Source organism: Zonotrichia albicollis, chromosome 2 (genome assembly GCF_047830755.1).
Source record: "Zonotrichia albicollis isolate bZonAlb1 chromosome 2, bZonAlb1.hap1, whole genome shotgun sequence".
NCBI classification, from domain to species: domain Eukaryota; kingdom Metazoa; phylum Chordata; class Aves; order Passeriformes; family Passerellidae; genus Zonotrichia; species Zonotrichia albicollis.
In genome coordinates this window covers 25,775,842-25,796,567 of record NC_133820.1, presented here as the reverse complement: position 1 = coordinate 25,796,567, position 20,726 = coordinate 25,775,842, and the positions used below count along the sequence as shown (strand labels likewise).

The 20,726-nt window shown below is 40.0% G+C and overlaps 1 protein-coding gene across 47 annotated transcripts in view; it reads right to left on the bottom strand.

Moving 5' to 3' along the window:
- The window catches only part of LOC102072464 (uncharacterized), a 430,853-nt gene that overhangs the window by 357,538 nt on the left and 52,589 nt on the right, over positions 1-20,726 (bottom strand). The window contains exon 2 of one of the 47 annotated variants that reach the window (XR_012578900.1): positions 3,720-3,788. The exons of the other annotated variants lie outside the window; for them this stretch is intronic. The gene's annotated coding sequence lies outside the window, so the exon portion shown is untranslated. The remainder of the gene's footprint in view (positions 1-3,719; positions 3,789-20,726) is intronic. 47 annotated transcript variants of the gene reach the window in all.

The window sequence follows — 20,726 nt, the reverse complement described above, 5'->3', positions numbered from 1 at the left end:
TGGACATGACTCAACTGAAAGCAAAGAGGGTCAGTAATTGCTATTACTGAGAAATAAAGTAAAAAAATAAAAAGCCCTACAAGAAACTCAGTATTAGCATATTACTATTTAGGAAGAGAGGACAAGACACACCAACTTTCGGGTCATACTTGTGCAAAAGAAGATTCTGTGCTCAGCTCATCAATAACACATGACTCCAAAACAAACTGAATATCACTTCATTTTCAGCCTCACTTAATATTTTGTCACTTTTTGCTGATGTGAGCTTTCACTTCAGTCCTTCACATTTACTTGTAATTCAATGTCCAGTGCTGATGTAAACCTCTCACCTTCTTCTGTCCCTTCAGATTGCACTAAGCTCCTTTTGTTCTTCTCATGCTATACCTTTAAGAGTTTATGATTTACAGGATGTTTCTCCTACAACCTCCTAGGCTACTGTTTTCCTATGAAATATTTACACAACCTGACTAAACATGGGAACAACCATGGCAGCATTTTCCCTGGTTTCTCTGACTCATTACTGGAGATAATAATCTAATTTTACTTCCATTAAAAAACAGGTATTACATATAAGCAACTGATTTGAGAAAGCAAAACTTCTAATAGATTGGGGTTAACTCACATAGAAAAGGATGTACCTGTAGCACAGCAGTAATCAAATGAGGATTTACAGTAATTTAAGTGATGTTTTATAGCAGAAATTTCATTTGCATTTGTTATAATTCTTAATCAGGTCTCAGAAATAGAAACTTAATTCCAGCCTTTTAAATCTTCAGGTTAATGAGCTTCAACCTGAAATAAGGAGAATATGTTGATCAGAAAAAAACCTTCACAAAAACAGAAAAGCTTGGCCTTGAAAAATATTCATGCCACATAAGGAGGTGTTACATCCTCTATATTTATAACATAACATCAAGTTGCTAAAACAGTAAGAGAGTAGAAGTGATTCAATTGTAGTGAAAGGTTAGGCAAGCCAAGGTAACTAATACTTGAAACAACAGTGTCAAAAAGGGGTTCAAGCAAGTCTCAGGTTTATTTTTTATTTAACAAGAATATTAAATGAAGTTTCCTGGAGAGTAAACAAAAGTTTCAAGCCTTGAGAACTCAAGAGGATGCCTGTTTATTTCTAGTGCTCTGTGAACTGAAGCAAGCACTCTTATACCTGCAGTGCATGGTTGTGCTACACATTTTGGGGCAGGGCAGGTTCTGAACAGGAAGGCAGGCTGGAGAAAGGGACTGGTGATCTGTTTGTGGGAGACCATAAAGAACATAGCCTGAAACAGCACTGTGTGGCCATATTACTCCTGCTATGTTGTCACACAGCAATCACACATTAATTAAATGAACAATATTTTCCACACAGATTAAATCAGGATTTCCTATTTTCTTATATAATAAGAAGATAATTTCTTATTTCTGGTCACAAAGAAAATATAAAGAAGTAAAGCGATATTAGATATCTTCCCTCAAAATCTCTTGAGGAGATACAGAGAGGAAAACTGTCATTTGAGGTAGGTGAGACCTAAACCAAGAGAGACCCTTGGAGGGGGTGTAGAACCACCCACCAAAAATGCTGAGCTTTTCTTCAGAGATGAAAAGTGGAAAGCCACCCACTCCTGCCTCAGGCTCAGGATTACCATGAGCATCATGATAGTAGAAGGTGATAAAAAATGGTTACTTGGAGTAAAAGAAACAAGAACACATAATGCTCTACTGAGGCCAGAGCCTGCAGAGTGATCAGTCTTTGCTGGGAATGGCTTTCCATGGTCAGGCACTTTTCTCAGCAAGGTGCAAATAGCCTTCAGACATAAAAAAAAGAACAGCTTTTGGGAAACCTGAATTTTTGTAAGAGTCAGGAGATGTAAAATTAATGTCAGCAACATCAGCAACAAAAAATTGAACTCACACCTTCTCAAGAAGGGTGAAGAGATGGTCCAATAATCCCCTTGAGGAGCATCCATCATCCCACCATCTTCCCAGAGATAAGGGAATGCGTTGGGCAATTCACCCCAAACGCTCAGACTGGGAGGTATTTACTAGACAACCCTCCCTAGAGTTAGCACACACCCCAATATCAGAAGGGCACAGCTCAGGCCAGGCTCTGGGCCATGAGGAACTTCAGTGCCAGCTGTAAGCTCAAGTGCCTGTCAAAGGATTCTTTGCATCTGCAACATCCCTTCATCTCACCTGCTCTTTCAGTTAAGAGCACAGAAAAGGAGGCCAAAGGACAATTTGTGAGCTACATAGATACACCTCCAAATGACGGAGACTGATGTCTTGTACAGTCTGATGTGTGCTACATTGTAAAATCTCCTTTTACAGTACATTCTATCTTTACTGGTAGCAGAGGCTCTGAGGGGTTTTCTGTTGATTTCTCTCATTGCTTGTTTTGGGGAACAGTAAATTGCAATTTCATAGTCTGGTAAGAAGTCATTTTGCTATGCATCACTACAAGTAAAAGATCTGTACAAAAATTCAGCCAACAAAAAAAAATGCTACTTAAAGATACCTTCTTAAAGTAATGAAGTTGAGAAGCTGCTGCAGTTACCAGTTGACAGATGTGTAACTCTTTTCCAGAGTTAATTAATATAGTCAAATAGCTGTACCTTCTGTTCCTTATTATATCTTGTTGTGGACAACACTTTTAGGAATATCTCATTTCCTTTGTCATCTGAGCTGAAGGGGGAAAATGAGCTCTGATTTAAGATCCTATTTCCCAACATCTACTTCACAAGCTAGCTACTATACTTAATCAACAATAAGGCTATAAATATGCACACCTTGTTATTTCAATGTTTCACTTGATGAAACATAAGAGGCCACTAGTGGACAGCTAGAATAAGAATGAAGAATTACTGCAGCAGCTCCTAGATGACCTGAAATAATGCAAACCTGATGATAGAGCCAAAACTGGGGGGAGGGCAATATTTCACTCTGCCAAGTTTCAGTGACATAGATCACATCAGGGCTATTATCCATGATGGAAATTTAGATATGTTGCAATTTATTTGGAAAAGACAGGCTGTTTAGTAAAGAAACAAAAGAAATGACAGATTGGAATAGCAGAGTCCACCACTTGGGACTAGGTGGGCTATCCCACAAAAGAATAGCTGATAGACTTTCTTGTGAAAGATGCAACACAGCCAAGTGTGATGTATTCCAGTCTGAAGGGACATTTTACACGTGAAATATTACTGTGAGGCATTTGAAAACAGAAAATGAGACTAGCTGCACATAGGTGAAAATGTTATGATAAATATGCCAGCTATGGGTAAGATATATATATAGAAAGACATATTGAGGAAGAGGGAGTATATATATAAGGAGATATACAAGAGTAGGTTACAAAACTATTCACAGGTGATAATCCATTCTCTATAGGAACTAAGGACAGATTAAGCTTAAGTTAATGTCTAGATCATCTCTTCAACATGTTATGGCGTCGACACTCCACACTGTTGCTATAGCAAAAGAAAGGGTGAAAACAAAATAAAGAGAGACAAAAAGATCAGCGAAAATTATCTGCTTCCTCCCACACATGCCTTTATTGCAGAATTTTGCTTCTGAATGAGGCTGCCCTTCTGTACATATTCACGTGAATTGAGGAGACAGGGTTGCAAGGGTCAGCAAATAATGAGCCTCTATGAAAATGACTTGCAGAGCCCTAAATTCCTGGAATTTCTTCTATGAAAAAACAGCAACTGCTTAGAAAACCCCACCTCTAACAGGGAAACATCAGGTTCAATGAAGTGTTTTTTCCTCAAATAATACATTCTTTTCTTGTGAACCTAAAGGAAGAAGGAAAAAGATTTCACAGTAGCCAGCTGCACAGGGACCTGATTCAGAACAGGGGCTGGAACACAGATCTCTCCAAACACTCCCAAATGTGCTAGCCACTGAGTTTATGGCAATTCACTTCTGATCCATGCTGGGAAGAAAATTCACTCTGAACTATTACAAAAATTTAGGCTATTTCAAATAACAAGAGCTATCATCCAGTAAAGCCTAATCTCAGTCCCAGAGATACAGTTAAAGGATCAAAGCTATTCCAGAATCCACTCTTGGCTATGCAGCGTCACATCATGTATTTGCAACACTTGCATGGACATTCTCTAGAAAATCAGCAGTAACCCCTTTAGAAATTAATTCTTCTCTCTTTGTACCACAAAAGAGCACAACACTCTTTAATCATTTTCAGTGTATGAATATCTTTCCCAGTTGGGATTTAAAAGAGAAATTAGTCCCAAAACAGTGACTCCAGTACAATTCACAACCCTCCCATAAACTCCTCAGCACTGTTTCAGGACTAATTGACAATGCAGTTACATTGTTGGTGATATAAAAAGAACTCTACTGCAGTATTTCTTCAGTGTCTTATGACTTAAGTGCAGCAGGTATTTTCTGAAGCAAATAAAACTATCCAGTAAATCCTCTGTAACATTCTGGGCTAGGGAAAAGAGAGAATATTTTCAAAACGCTGCCACTGTAGACTTGTTTTCATGACCCACCTGGGAAAAAAAGGCCATAGCTAAACTGAGTAAGACAACTTCACTTCGTTTCCCTGCAATAAAGATGAAATCATCACTGGGCAACAACACACTGAATTTTTAAACTCAGTGCATGGAAAGGGTATTTTGAGGGGCATTTATCTTTTTCCTTTCATGCTGATCAATAAGTCAAGCACTTCATCATCAGAGTTCATGATCATAAATGTAAAGTGATTTAATACCCAGAATTCACAAGAAGTCACAGGAAATTTTGCTTTCTTACCATTACATTTCTAATAGATTGGCAGCATGGCAGAGCCTCAATGCTGAATTGCAGATGTCAGATTTAAAAATTCCTGCCGGTGCAGCACTGAACTGTGATGCAAAGGAGCTGGGCAGGGCTGCTTTGCAGTGATCTGGTATCTGGGCCAACACCTAGTTCATCTGCAGACTTTTGTGTCTATTAAGATTAATAAATATTTAAAAGCTCCTCCACCAGCTCCAATGGCAAAGAAGACAGAGATCTGATGTTCTGACCTGTTTTCCTATTTAGTCTTGAATAATTCCATGGCAGTTGCAGCCAACTGCACTGATATTCCCAGTCACTGAATTAGCAGATAATGTTCTCTCTGGTGATCAGTACCAGAATATGTATAACATTGCATTTGTACCCCTATAGAGCAAAAGGCTCAAACACTGGCTTTAATGGATGCAGTAGCCTTGTCTTCAATGGGATCAGGATATATTTTCAGAATTATTTTTTTTTACACTTAAACATGAAGAGTACCATAAATGTGTGTTGTAGTGAACCTGTCCTTATAATATTCAATTTAAGAAAGCCTCATAGTTGTTGCACTTGTTTTGGTGTTTAAGAGAGAAGCAAAGAGTCACTTTATCCAGTCTAGGTGATGCCTAATTCAGTTTTGTTTGTATCCTGCTGAGATCAGCCCACACTCTTGCAGGCAGGATGCAGTTAACTACTAGAATCTACCAGAGTGAATCAGCAGGATCTACACAACTTCTCACTGCAGACTTCCATGTGTTGCAAATCAAGGAAGGCAAGAGAAAAATGCCTGGTTATATGCCTGATTTAGAAAAAAGTCCAAGTTACTAAAAAGAAGCTGGATCATTTTTTTGGGAGAGAAAAAAGAATTCAAACAAAAATAACTAACCAACCAAAAAAAACAGGGTAATTAGCATTAGCCAGAGATGGCACAAGTATATTGCTTCCTTCCAATAAATCACAGAGACACCAGCAAAGCCCAGTAACAGCAATCATTGGAAAATTGCTACATTATATAGTTGTTTTTACTCTCAAGTACACAATTACATTAATAATTTTATTAAATGAGCATATTATAAATACATAAAGAATTGATTATACATAAAAGAATTGATTTTTAGTTAGGAATAAACACCTTTTCTATAAGCCTTTGGAAGATTGGGATTTTAGTTTGGTTGATTCATGTCTATGGTTTTTCCAGTGGAATTTTTATAAGCACAGAACTAAAGATGACTCAGAATTTTTATGAAGAGAATTGGGATAAATATTTGTGATAAGACAGAGGGAACAAGTCTATTGCAGAGTCACACAGTTTTGTAAAAAATGCTAAAGCTGGAGCTTGTTGAACTCTGGATGCTGTATTAGCAGGCAGAGGCTGGGAATACTAATCACAGAAAACTTGCTGTAAATCTAAGAGATAAACAACAGGGTCAGGGACTGAAAATTTCTGGCAGATGAGCTTTGTGCCAGAATTGCTTTAAAGATGGTAAAAACTACTGCAAAACTTCCATGAAATAATGGAAGAGGGTATCACTTTCTTCCCTGAGAAATCTGTTCTCATTTGGGTGTGAATCTCTGCATACTTGAATGTGAGACCCTCTTCTCCCAAGCTGTAAATTGCACAAACACAGTACCATTCCCACCAGCAGCCAACAAATCTTTCATGGAATTCCCTCCTACCCTGTTCATACAGGAAAAAAAGTGCCAACATGTTGAACATACATACAGCCTGAATCAGTACAGAGGAGAAGCTGTTGCACATACATGAACTTTTCCCCATTATTTACTTTTGAAAGAGTATGCCCACCATCTGGTTGGAACATCAGAGCAGAATGGTAAGGAACTAATGGGAAAGTTTTAGTTCATCTGAATGGTTTGAAAATAGAAAGGTGATGTCAATTATACTTACAGTGAAAACTGTGGCAATTAAATCACTTTGGTAAACAAAATTATTGCAATTTTCTGCACAGAGTCACTACACTGAAAACAAATGAGAAAAGTTTATATTTGTAATCAACAGAGAAAAAGAAATTACATAACTGTGTTAGCTTCAAATTAGTTCTGGTTTTGGACGGAAGATATATGCGCTAGTACAAGATACTTGAATTTTTTTTTTTTTTTAAGTATGTGAATTTATCACTAATCAAGAAGAATACATGACTTTTTTGCATTGTTTCAAGGTAATGGGTAGGAAAATAGGAACTGTAGGCTTTCCTCTCAAAAACTTGGGGGAAAGAAACAATGTTAGGACAAAAACTGTTGGAGGACTTCATAATTGAAGCCAGAGTTCCAAAGCCTTTAAAATGTATGATATTTTTAAAGAATCATTAAGTTATTTCTCCAACCATCACTGCTAGAAACTTGCACTTCAGTCTGCAGTTCCCAAGCTTCAGCTTCCAGTTGTCCATTCCCAGAGTATCCACTTGTCACAGTTTAACCCCAGCCAACAGCCAAGCACCTCACAGTCACTGGCTCACTCCCCCACCAGCAGGAGCAGGTTTGGGCAGACAGTGGGAAGGCTGAAAGTGAGAAAACTCATGGGTTGGTATAACAAAAGTTTAATAAAGAAAGCAAAAGCCATGCACAAAAGCACAGCAAAACCAGGAATTCATTCACTGCATCCCATGGTTGGGCAGGTGCTCAGCCATCTCCAGGAGGGCACGGCCTCATTGCGCAAAATGGTGACTTGGGAAGACAAATGCCATCACTCCAAACATTCCCCCTTCTTCTACTTCCCTTATATTCAGAATGAAGATACATGGTCTGGAATATGCCTTTGGGTCACCTCTCCCAGTTCTGCCTCATCCCAGCTTCCCATGCACTCCCAGCCCCCTCACCAGTATGGCAATAGGAAAAGCAGAAAAGGCCTTGGCTCATCAGTAACAAAAACATCTCTGTATTATCAACCCTGTGCTCAGCATAAATCTAATATACAGCCCCACACGAGCTACTGTGAAGAAAATTAACTCTCACCCAGCCAAAAGCAGCTCACCCTTAAATTCATCAGACTTCTGCAGTGAGACAGCTTCTTGCTACACAGACACTATGTCTACCTTTAAACGTCCTCTGCAGTAAACTAGATTTCTTTTTTCTCTCTTGCAAGAAAGACTAAAATGAAGTGTCAGAAAATAGCCTTGGATTTGCCTTCTAAGTCTTCCCAGATAGTCAAGATACTTGTATGTAAGTATAACTGCATTGAGTATCCTGGCACTACTTTCAGTAATGCCAAAACATGGCTATATTTTCACTCAATAGGCAGCCCACTGACATTAGCTAGGACCTCACTCATCATTTCTGGCACCAGCCTTTAACAAGAGCTCAGTTCAGTCACTGCACCTCCTTGGGCCCTGAGCCATTGCCCAGCATCTGCCCAGACAGCCCAGGCAAGCAGGTGCTGTTCACTGCTGGCTGCCCCCCTCTCTGGCTGTGCTTCACGTGCCATTCTGGAATGCCCATCTTCTCCCATGATAGCCCTGAGATTTCTAAATGACTCTTCTGCCTTTACATAACACCTCGTTAACTTCTTGTTCTCTGAAACTTCATCAGCAATTATTTTGTTCAACACTGGCAAACATTTTAAAAATCCCAACATTTCTACAGAATCACAGAATGACTAGGTTGGAAGAGACCTTCAAGATAATCAAGTCCAACCCATGTCCTAAACACCTTAACTAAACCGTGGTACCAAGTGCCACATCCAGTCTTTTTCTGAACACCATCCAGGGATGGTGACTCCACCACCTCCCCAGGCAGACCATGGCAATATTTTATCACTCTTTCAGTGAAAAACTTCTTCCTAATATCTAACCTGTATTTCCCCTGATGCAGCTGCAGACTTTTAGAGAAGGGTATACCTTCGTGATCTCCCACTCTTGCTAAAGACAAGCATAGCCATTTCAAACAGAGCACCTGAACTTGCTCATTGAAGCACCTTAATTATTACATTTTGATTCATTTAATATAAGCTATATTGATTTCACTTGGCAGTAATTATTTTTTCTAATCATAATGTTTCTCTGCCAAAAGTCAGTTGTTTTACTGGAGTCTGTGACAACAGTGCTGCCTTTATCTCACAGATTTGTAATTTAATTAAAACTGATACCAAAGAAATAAATGAACTGTTTATTATAAAACCATGTTGAATAACACTCATTAGAATTAAGGGATTACAGCTTACATTGATTATTATCATTCTTTTCATGATTTGTTGAGAACTGATAAAAGGCTGGCCAATTTAAAGCTACCTAGCACAGCCAGTTAATTTATAAACAGACAGACAGAACATTAGTTTTTATTGTGTCCCCCAAATCTTCTGTAACACTCCCAGAGATGCTGAACTGGTTTGGAGAACTCCTCAGCTAGTTCTTTCAGCACTCCTGGCTGCATTGCAAGACTGCTGTGTTCATTGATAGCAGTGGCTGCTCACCAGCAATGCTGCTCACATACACCACCACACTTCCAGGCACTTGCTCTTCCTTTTGGGTACTGACATTTGAATTTGTGCATTTGCTGACTAGGTGAAGGAATGAAACAACAGCACAACACTTCTGTTCTTATGAGCAAAACAAAAGACAACATATTTCAAATTTTTCCAGTGGAACCCAACTCCCAAAGTTTAAATCTGTGAACATTGTCTTTCTTTTCTTGAAAATATCAACAGTAGTGAGTAGCTCTGAAAAGAGAAAACAAACAACAAACAAACAAACCCAACAACAATGCAACAAAGAAGCCCAAACCCAAGAGGGCAAACAGAAGAGGAGAGAGCAAGCAGCACAGGAGGAGAAAGGTCTGTAACAAAGAGCAGCTGGGCAGTCCCCCGGGAAATCCTGTGATTGAATCACAGCTACTGACCTCCCAGCCAAGGGCTGAGGCACACAGCAAGGCAGGGCATCCTCTGGGAAACAGGAGCCTTTGCTGTGCTGCCAGCCTGAAACCTTTCTGATTGCTCTGTTAGTGCTTTCCAGCAGCTCCACATAGCTCCATATTTCACCCTCACAGAGGAACATAACACTTGTCTAAAAACTTTCCAAGGATGACAAGAACATACTTACTCCTAGGAGCACAAAAATCACACCAAAGAGTAAATGCATTAAATGTGCCTTCTCTAATCTTGGGATTATGGAACCCAGCCAAGAACTGGAGTTCCTATCAGCACCAATTAAAGACATGTATTTTACAGTATAAAAAGGACATGAGGGGAGTGGACACCACATAAATATGATATGCACCAGCAAAAGTCATAGAAACCAAAAGTCTATTAAGAAACAAGCAAATAAATGCCATGAGTATCTTTACTGAATCAATAGAAATTAGGCCTCTCACTGTGCTGTTATAGCGCAGCATTTTAAGGAGCTGGACTGAACTATCTCTCCAGATTGAGAGAGAATAATAACTAACACCTGAGAATGCTAACATAACTTTTAGAAGAAGGGTTCAAAATACTCTAAACAAAAAATATCAAGATAATGGTCCAAATCTAAAGTCTAAAACTGAATCATAGTACACAGGCATTTCATCCCTGGGATCTAAAAGCATATATATTCTAAAATTCATGTTAAAGTAGTACATGCACAGACAGAGAGCTAACCATAGCTTTCAATGTACAGACAGAAACACATAGCCCATTTTGTCAGAAGGATGTGGCTAAGTCTGAGGTGTTCCAGAGCAGAAACCAGCAGTCTAACACAGGTATCACATGCTTTCATCTGACTGCTGCATTGGAAAGGACAGGATCACACAGCTTCAATATCCAGAATATTATCAGACCTTTATTCTGATTAAAGCAGACTACTACATTTGCCAGACCTTAAGGCGGCATAAAATAACTATCCATGCCCAAAATATTTAAATGCCAGTACAGACTCACAGTCAGGTAACTTATTACTGATCACCCCACTTCTTCCAAGGTCTGGGAGCACAAACATGTTCCTAGTGTCCCATGGGTTTTGAGTCACTTCCACAGTCATGCGGTAAATAAATGTTGTTAGCTGAGGAGCCAGTCCCAGCTTCTATCAAATAATGGTCCAGACTGCTGTGGCAACACAAGAGAAAGAGAACTCTCTCTTGAGGCTAAGAAGGACCACCAAGAGGTGGAGGGATTGAGCAACACTCCTATGAAGAAGGATTGAGAGAATTGGGACTGATCAATCTGGAGAAGGCTTTGGTGTGACCTAATTGCAGCCTTCCAGTACCCGAAGGGGGCCTACAGGAAAGATGGAGAGGGACATTTCACAAGGGACTGGCACAGGTTGCCAAAGAAGCTGTGGATGCCCCACCTCTGGAGGTGTTCAAGGCCAGGATGGACGGAGCCCTGAGCAAACTGGTCAAGAAAAAGAGTCTTCCTGTCCATGGCACCAAGATTGGAATCAGATAATACCCTAACAACCCAAACCATTCTATGATTCTGTGATTCTCTTCATGTCCTCACAATCACAATCTGGTGTTTCCAAACTTCACATGTAGTCAGTCATGAACCCAACAGGACCTTTACCATTGTCAATGTGTGCCTTCACCTACATGCCTCTCACCATCAAAACAGAACAGTGAGGCTGAAGCTGCCAACCAGAACACTGGTGGATAAATCTATTGAGAGAGAGCTGAAGACAAAAAATGTCTTCCTGCATTGCTAAGAACCTAATTCTGCCATCTGATCAGTGTTCCTCTCAGTGTTCCCTGAAAACAAACAGGCTTCACTTGATTTCAAGTGACCTAAATGGTCTTTGTATCCCAAAGCAAGAGATATTGTCTCTGTTGGAAATAGAAAGACACTGACTAATACACCACTTCTTACCCAGTTCAAGCCTCCAAAAGAATTTTGCATGGCATCCTGCATGAGAGCCCAGGGGAGTCCTGTGCTTGTCTCATCAGCCATGAAATCCTGAGCTGAACAAAGCAAGGTCAAACATGTTCTGTACAGATACTGATGTCACCTTTTCACAAGAATCAGTCTTGACACTTTTTCCTCTTGTTCTCCCTTACAATGATGCCTTATTTCAATTGTTACAAGGAAAAAGAACAGCCTGAAGGCCAGAATAGAACTACAATGGAATAGCAACCTGACACACTGGAGATAGGTGTGCATTTACCAAAATAATCCCTTCTCCTCCTGGTCAGCCAGCATTGAGGAGAGCAGCGTTCCCAGGAATGACATCCTGTTTTCCATCGCATGTAACCTCTGCCTCCAAAACAAAGGCAGGAGTGGTTCAAGAGCTTGTGGGAGTGTTTTGAATCAGCCCCACACCAAAATCTACAACAGCACTGCAATAAGGTGACAGAGAAGGCAGAACTGCAAGTCAGCAGTCAAGACAAGGAGGGATAGGCAAGATTCTAGTTAGTTATTCTATCTTGTGGGTGACTGATCTGCAAATGAAAACGGTGATGAACACCTTTCGAAGTTCAGTGAAGGTACCATTATAACAGAGGAATAACAGAAAACTAATCTTAGCTCACATTCCTCAATATCACCCTTACAGTTTTCATACTAGACACGTTTCCTACTTTTTCTTCCCAACACCTTAACACTGGACTGAATGAATTTGCAGATGTGTGCAGACTAGTGCCCATATGATTAATCCAGATTTGAACCTGCAATTATCATCATTAGTGCTTGTTCTGAGTAGTGGGTATATTTTTCTCACAAAGTGATCCCTTTGAACCTTCCAAGCAATCAACTTTGAAAAGCTACAGTAGTTTACACTGAATTTTTCCAATAAATACTCCTGTCAATACTGATTAGTACTGAATAGTTAATACTACATCACTTTAGGAACTATTGTGGAAATTGCATAGCATAGCGAAAAAAACCCACTTCTCACTATTTCTGATTGCAGATATTATTAGTTCCTATTGTCTCACTGGAGGACTTCAAAAACAACTTGCAGTTGCGTGTATATTTTCTTACTCTACAAAACATTGAGTGAATTATCCACTGCATTAAAGATATTGTCTCCAGAATATTTACATGAGGTTTCTGTGTTGTACAGACATTATTGTGTTAAAACCTTGGTGAATTAATTTTGTGGTAAAATGTAAAATCGGAAGAAAAAGGAATGATCTGTTTAACTGTAAGGTAATTTTCTGCAGATAGACAGTCGGTTTGTAGCAGACCATACTTTTCATTTTAATCCATAGGTCAGATCTCAGGTCCAGTATTCTGCTCCCTTCTGAAAAACCCCAGAGGTTATCAGGGAGACCGTGCATATCCAAGGGCTCTACAGAATGGCTTCCAGTGAAATATTGCTGGGTCAGGGAGGGAAGCAGGAGGGCAGCATAAGTAAGAAAAACTCAGTCTTCCTCCTAAAGCTATATGCAGTTCAGAAAAGATGCTTTGCTGTGATTTTCTTCCAGTTCCATCTGCACTAGAGCAAAAAGGAATCATTCCTTATGTGGCAAAACCATACAAGAGGAAGTAATCTTCTATCAATTCATACTCTATTTTCATATTTCCATGTTTACTAAGACAATTCATTGTGTTCTGTAAGCCTACCCCCAGATGATGAATTCTTATTGCATTTAAGCTTTATGATAAATATAGCACCTAGCATACCTAATGATTACAGCCTATGCTCATTACCACAGGAAACTGCTTTCCAAAGTTGTTTAGGGTAGACAACTCCCCCAGTCCCAGGTCCTTCCTCATTAAGCCACAATTAGTATGATAAATGGGGATGATTATTTGGTTACAGGCAATAAAGGCACTGCTTGCTCATCAAAAAATGGGGAGAAAAAATTAAATATCACAAGAAATGGCTTAATAATTAATAATAGTACCTCAGTCACCTGCAAATAAAGCAGAACTCCATCCAGGTGTTCATTGCAGGCTGCAGTTCAAAGCCAACATGGCCTTAACCTCAAAACAGCCATCTGCATTAATGGGGTAGGAACAAGGATGAAATCGTGCTTGTCCTTGCCAGGAGTGCTGCAAGGTGCTTGAGACAGAGTGTGTACAGTCAAGCTGAAGCTGGAGTTGGTAATCATTTTGGCTAAAGCAGCTGCAGCCTGAGGAGCCTGTGAGTGCATCCTTGTTGGCTCCCTAATTTGTAAGCAGCATCTAGGCCAGCATTTCCCTGCCCACAAAGTGACCTAAAGAGCACTTGAGGATCCAATTTTTAATATACATTGAATGAAGGAAGACTATTCTGAGGCACATGGTCAGTACTAGGTTAAATGAAAAAGGATTCACTTTTCTGTCATTTAGTTACAAATACAGCATTATACAATCACATTTAATTGCACTCTTCACCTCTTTAACATCCTCAGCCTTCTGTCTCAACCCATCTCTCCTCAGGAAGCACCTCCTGCTGACTGAAACTGCCTGCCAATAATTAAGCTTAGTATCCTCTTTTCTCCCAGGGGTTCACGAGGCCATGTCCATGTCATAGAAATCAAATGCAACAGAGCTCAGCAGCACCTCAAGAGGGTCACCTAATTCACTTTTCACCCCAAAGGCAGGATCAACTTCTTCTAAATTGTTCTTGACAGAAGTTCATTTAATCTGCTCTTAAATCCTCCAGTGGCTCCACAGCCTCCCTCAGCAATCTAGGCTGTGATCAGCCTCCTTTACCATTAGAAAACTCCAAATGCTCAAGGTACATTTCCTTTACTGTAATTTAGCCCATCTCTTCTTGTGCCAGTGTGTCAAACTTACAACTGCATTAAGTCAGAGAGTTTTACTTGACTTAATTTACTGCCAACCAACATAAATACACAACCACTGGTTCATTTTGATGGGAAAAAAAACCAAACAGAAATCACTTTGCAAAAACCTACTTAAATTCCTGACCTTCCCCCTCCTGCTCTCAAATACTCTTACTTTTGCCTTTTTTTGATCTCAGTGCAGCAGAATTCCTCCAGTGAGGAGGAATTTTGGTTGCATAGGAGGCTGAAGAAGTGCAACTCATTCTAAACTTCGATGGTTAGGATTTCCTGCCATGTTCCTTATTTTCCTTCCCCAATGTGGGTTGCCCACAAACCCCAGTCCCTCAGCAATGTCCCATTATGGGTAAACCATGGCCACAGTCCCCCGGTTGTGTCCTTTCCCCAAGCATGCAGGTTTGTTGACTTCTCCAGGCAGACTGGTGCCCACAGCTCTGCATGGGCAGGTCAGGGAGGAGGGGCTGGCAGCAGTGCAGTGGTGGGCAGCCTCCCCCAGCCTGAGGGGCCTCATCTCAAGGCTTTCATTCCTTCTGCTCCTCAAACAAGTACAGTGTGGTGCTGGTCTCAGGCTGCACGGGCAGGATGACTTTGGCACAGGTATCCCTGGGGGTGGCTACATCCAGCTCATCTCCATCCCTGATGGAGCCCTGCTCTGCTCAGCTTCTCAAAACTATTCCTCCTATCACCCCCTTTACTTCTGAAGTCAGGCTTTCTTCGTATTTCAGTTTCTTTGCTCCACTGCTGAAAGGAACTTACATCTGCACAAGTACTTTGCTTAATCAAAGCCTGTGTACTTGTATGCAAACATACTAATTGCAGGCAAAATTGCTCTTATGTAAGCCACTACCTGATGTTTTTCATGGAGTTGGAAATGCACAACAAAGACCTTTGTGCCCATTAAACATTTTAGGAAAAGCTTTTAACTTTAGGTGAGGAAATGTGTCATGGGGAATTTGAGTGCATTATCATCAATATCATCAGAAGAGAAGAATAATTTATTCCTGACAGTTGTCTTTTACAGCCTGTCATTAGAATGATCCCTTTATAGCACCCATTCATATACATGACAGCTTAAGTCATACCAATCCATCTCCTCAGCAGATAAAAGACTATCATTTTTCTAATATCTCATTTTTTTTTCATTTGAAAGCCTGAGTCAGAAATTATTTCACAAGCATTAACTAGTCCAGCCTACCAGTTTCCTGGAATCCTCGAATGCTTTCTAGAGCCATCTCTTCTTCCTTCCTTTCTGCCCCAACAGTCTTGTCAAAGTACAAGAATGCAAGACACCTCCCCAGTGAAGGACTAAGTGACACAGTCCTTTTTTACTAACCCAGATTACTGATAAGCATATGATTTTGTGATCAAGAAGCCTGTCTGACCAGATGGAATATACGCTTCAACTGTTTTGTTTTCAAAGTCACCCCCCACAAAAATAATCTTCTGAGCTGGAGAAGACTAACAGCACATATGAGGACAGCTTTCTCTCTGAGATGCTTGGAACAGACAACAAACCAGTTGGGATTTGGTGACCAGCCTAGCAAAGGCTCTTTGCTCTGGTGCTGTGTAAAATTCTCTTAATAGTTAACACCTGACCTCAAGTTCTCCTCAGTCCTGTCTTAGATCCCTACAGTTCATTTGCTCATATCTCTCACTAGAGATAAATATCTCACTAGAGAGACAAACACGTACATCCCACATCTTGCTTTCCTCACTTAAAGCAGTCAGGATAACTGAGGTAACTTCCACACATATTTACATCTTCATAACATGGAGCCATCATCCTGCAGCCAATCAGCTTGTTCCAAGTTCAACTCCTTTTACATTTTCAGGGTAAATCTCAGTCAACAAATATGCTTCCTCTCCTCTGCAAGTAAATACTTTTCCATGCTTGGGTTCTTGATTTCACACCTGCTTTCTTCAAGGACTGTAACAGTGACTTGTCATTTCACACACTGCATTTAGATGGGTAAGGTCCAACCTAATATCCACTCACAATAATGGTGTGATATTAAATCAGACTCATAGGATGTGTTCCCTTCATACATAGACTATTTCACAGGGTAACTGTATTCAGTCTATGGAAAGGCTTCATGTATGACTCACGAAGAGCTTTTTTACATATTCTAAAGCTCAGGTGCCCAGTCTCATATTAATTGTTTGCATTGCTGGCACTCAATGTCAGCATGCTGTCACTGAAGAAACACGATATTGTGATAGGGCTTTTAGCACTAAGATTACTTGTCAATGGAAGACAAAAAAAAAAGTACCATTCAAGATCTTATAATTAGCACAGCATAATAGATAAGAGTTTTAATGAGGAAATCACCTCCTTGATTGTGAAGGGAAATATTAACAGTTTTGTCTTCTGCTGCAATATTAAAGAACTGAAGTTTATTCCTCATGCACCTGAAGGTATCTCTTCATAGCAAAGTCAGTACCACCCAGAAAAGAGCCAAAAAAGTAAAAACCTGTACACTTCTGTAAAGGCAAACCATCAGACTGGTAGGTTGTTCAGTGATGGATAATGAAATGCACATTTATTGCTCACTACCTCCTGCTCCAACAGAAAAATGGCAGTGCAAGCCACAATCTTCTCAGTCAGACCAAACATAAACTAAAAGAAATATATGCAGAATTCACCTCACTGTGTCTAGTACATGGCACTGAATCTGAATTTTCAGTCACTCCAAAAGCAATCCTCTCCCTGAATTCACAGGGAAGTTTTTTCCCTGTATTTTGTGCATACAGAAGTCAGATTTACTAGTAGGTCATCATACATATTTCTGAAGTCCATGTTCTAGTGAGTTTGATTTTAAATATTTAACATTAGGTAGAATTGTTTGGAGTTATATGGAATGGAAGATATTTTCTCCTTATTTTTAACGCTTGCACATCACAGTGCTGCATATTTGGAAATGTCCACTTTTCATGCAGGATACATGTAAGGGAGTGAGGCTGATAGACAGAACCAGGAGGTACAGGATTCTGGATAAACAGAAGTTACCCAACACATTAATAATTATGGATTTCTATCAAAATGCACAATAAAAGATTGAAAGCTCATCACAAGAAGTAACATTTTCACTTGTTATTCACATCAGTAGCAAGCAAATCCATCTGTTTGATCAAATCTTTGTCCAAGTAGTGCGCAGAGTACAGTTTGCTGCAAAAGTTGAAGTATGTCTGAAAAGGTAAAAATACAGTCCTTTGACTACTCAAAGATTCTGGGTATTTACATATTTTTACAAAAATATCCTTCCCATTACCTTCCCTATTTTAGCCAAATTCCACTTTGAGTAGATACATTTTCCAGTCTGCAAGCCCTCTAGGTTTAATGAGATGCTTTCATTGGAACTGAGCTGGCAATTGAAACACAGGACTGTGGATGTGGCAGGGGCCTCTGCAGAGGGACTCAGCTCACTGCCCCACGGGATTCTGCTCTGCAGAGGCCTGAGTCACTGCTGGCCTACCAACCCCCCCTGTTGCCTTAATGCTGGCCATGCCAACCAGAATTTAAACATTTTCCTTTATAATCTGAAAATTAAATCTCACTATACACAGCCAAGCAAATTCTCTGCCTTCCTTTCTAAAACCCAGCAAACAATGATGCTGACATTCCACTTCGACACACACACCCACATATTTCCAAATTTCAGTTTGAAGTGAAATAAAAACAAATTGAAAAGCCTTTTTTTTTTTCCAATGTTATAAAACCACAGAATTGCTGAGGTAGGAAGGGACCTCTTGAGGTTATCTTGTCCAATAATCTCTGCTCAAGCAAGGCCATCCAGGGCTGGCTGCCAAGGAACTTATCCAGATGACTTTAGATTATGCCCAAGGATACACAGATAGAGACACAAGAACCTTCTGAGCAATCTGTGCCAGTGCTTGGTCACCCTCATGGTGAAAAGCTTTATTTCCTGTGGTTCCATGTACTGTCTGAAGCAGGGCACTTTTAATGGGAACTTCTATTGGCAACAAGATTCCTGCCCATGTATTGGTGAGCAGAACACTGCCATTTGTGGATGAAGATTAAGAGCTACTGATCAGTACTGCACTGCTACTCTTGCCCCTTGAGATTTAAAGAATAAAGCTGACTGTACTCATCAATATCCCCACACTGTGAAGGAATCATCTCCATAGATCTTTATAAATCCATGAAGAGAATTGAGCAAATCACAGGAAAGACTAAAGTCTGTAGCATGAAAGCAGAACTGGCTTATGCAACCAGCTTCATGTGTATTTTGGTACTATTTCTTTTAAGCATAGCAGCCAATAGATTAAGTCTGAACATGAAAGGTCATCTAACAAAATTTGGAAAGAAATGCTGTCTTCTAATGTTCATGTTTTTACATAGGGAAAAAAAAAATTTTTCAAGATCAAGCTGCTTTCTCCAGCTTCTTGCCTGTGGTGGAGGAGCATAGCTATATTCACTTGAGTAAAATTCTCCAGATGGTAATAATGTAAAATAATCTGTGTTTTTAAGCTATATATATATATATATATATATATATATATATATACACATTTTAATTCTAATACATATTAAGAAGATAGAAAACCATTAATTACCAAAAAAATTTAAAAAAAAAAAACCACAAAACCAATGTACAAACAGTCAGAGGGTTGATAGAGTGCCTTTAATGGCCTTTAAATGTCTGCTAAGGCAACTTAGATATTCAAACAGCAATATCTGCTCCTGGTGCTTAGCATGTACAACATCTACTCTGGACAGCCTCCATTATTTACATTTTGATTGTTTAAGGTCTTTGACTTTTTCCAACCTACATTGATTAGCTTGCAGGGAGAGGGACAGCACAGGCAACATGGCTTCCATTTGATGTGCCATATTGCAAAACCCTTACAATAATCAATAAAAAACATGCCAGAAAAGGAAATGCTGCAATAAATGTTGTACTACATTGCAAAGAAAACCTAACTTTCTACAGCATAGATACTGTATGTCATGTGAAAGTGCATGCAAAGATGCACATATATTTATCTATCTGGTGAAAAAAGATTTATCTCTAATGAGAGAAGGATACACTTGAAAGCACAAGTCATATTTCTCAGCCAAAACAACACTAGGGTACATCTTCAACAGTTTTCATGCTCTTATGTTGTTATTAATAAGCAACTGCCTATGACCTTATCACATACACCAAGAAAACAAGATGTTTTGTCAGCACATTTCTAATTTGATGGATCATGATTTTTATGCCCTAGCAAGGATTCGATCTTTGCATGTCCTTTATAATGGCTACTATTTAAGGCACTGAGCCATGCCAGTATCTCCCATGAACAATTTCTAGAATACAAAAAATAGTTTAAAAATGCAAGACAGGGTACCAGTCATTTTGGCAGTAACTGGGGAGTGTGACTGAAGAGTACGTGACCCATGATACCCATGATGACTGACCCATGACATCCACTTACAACAACGTCACTAGTGCTTGACTGTCAGTTCTCTTTTGGCACTCATGGTACTTGAGTGCCACGCCTGAAATTTAGCTGGTTCTGCCAGTGTGACATCTTCATACTCTGTTGTACAAAGAAGTGTAAAACACAGCTGTGGGGACTCATGCCCGTACTGGCCACCAATTGTTGGCATTGGTGCTTAGCACCAGTCAACAGTAGTTAGAAACTGACTGTCATCACCAGTTCATTATCTTACAGTAAAACTTCCATACCTCCTCCCTGTGAGTTCCCATGGGCAGCTCCTCACAACACTGACTCCTTTCCTCTTCCTTCTGCACGACCAGCTGACTCCTTCCTGTCCCTTGCACAATTACCTAACCCTTCCTCCTCACAGAACAGCCAACAAACACCAACCCTCCTCTTGAGGGGCTAACCCACTCTTTTATAGCACACATCCTTATTGGCCATAGCTGTGGCCTGTTAAGGGCAGGGCTGTTCCTACTCTTTGGCAATCAGTACAACTGCATCTCCTCAGGGGTGAGATTGCCTTCAGCACTGTCTCTATTCTCCTACAATCCATCCTCCCACAGACAGCCATCTTTAATTTCTGATTCCCCCTCTTCTCCAGTCCCTCTCCTCACCATATGGAGGAAAGGAATTAACACACAGAGCTCTTGTGACCAGAAGTTACAGGTTTCTTACCAGGGTGAAGTGCGCCACACTGTCTTCCAAACATCTGTGGACAAGAAGGTACCAAAGTTTTACATAGTGCCTGCATACCTAAAGCAGCAAGAAACTTCTGATGACTGAGCAGGCAAAGCATTTAAGAAGCCACACAAAGGCAGAATTATCCTTCCCTCCTCAAACACTGGGGACTCTGG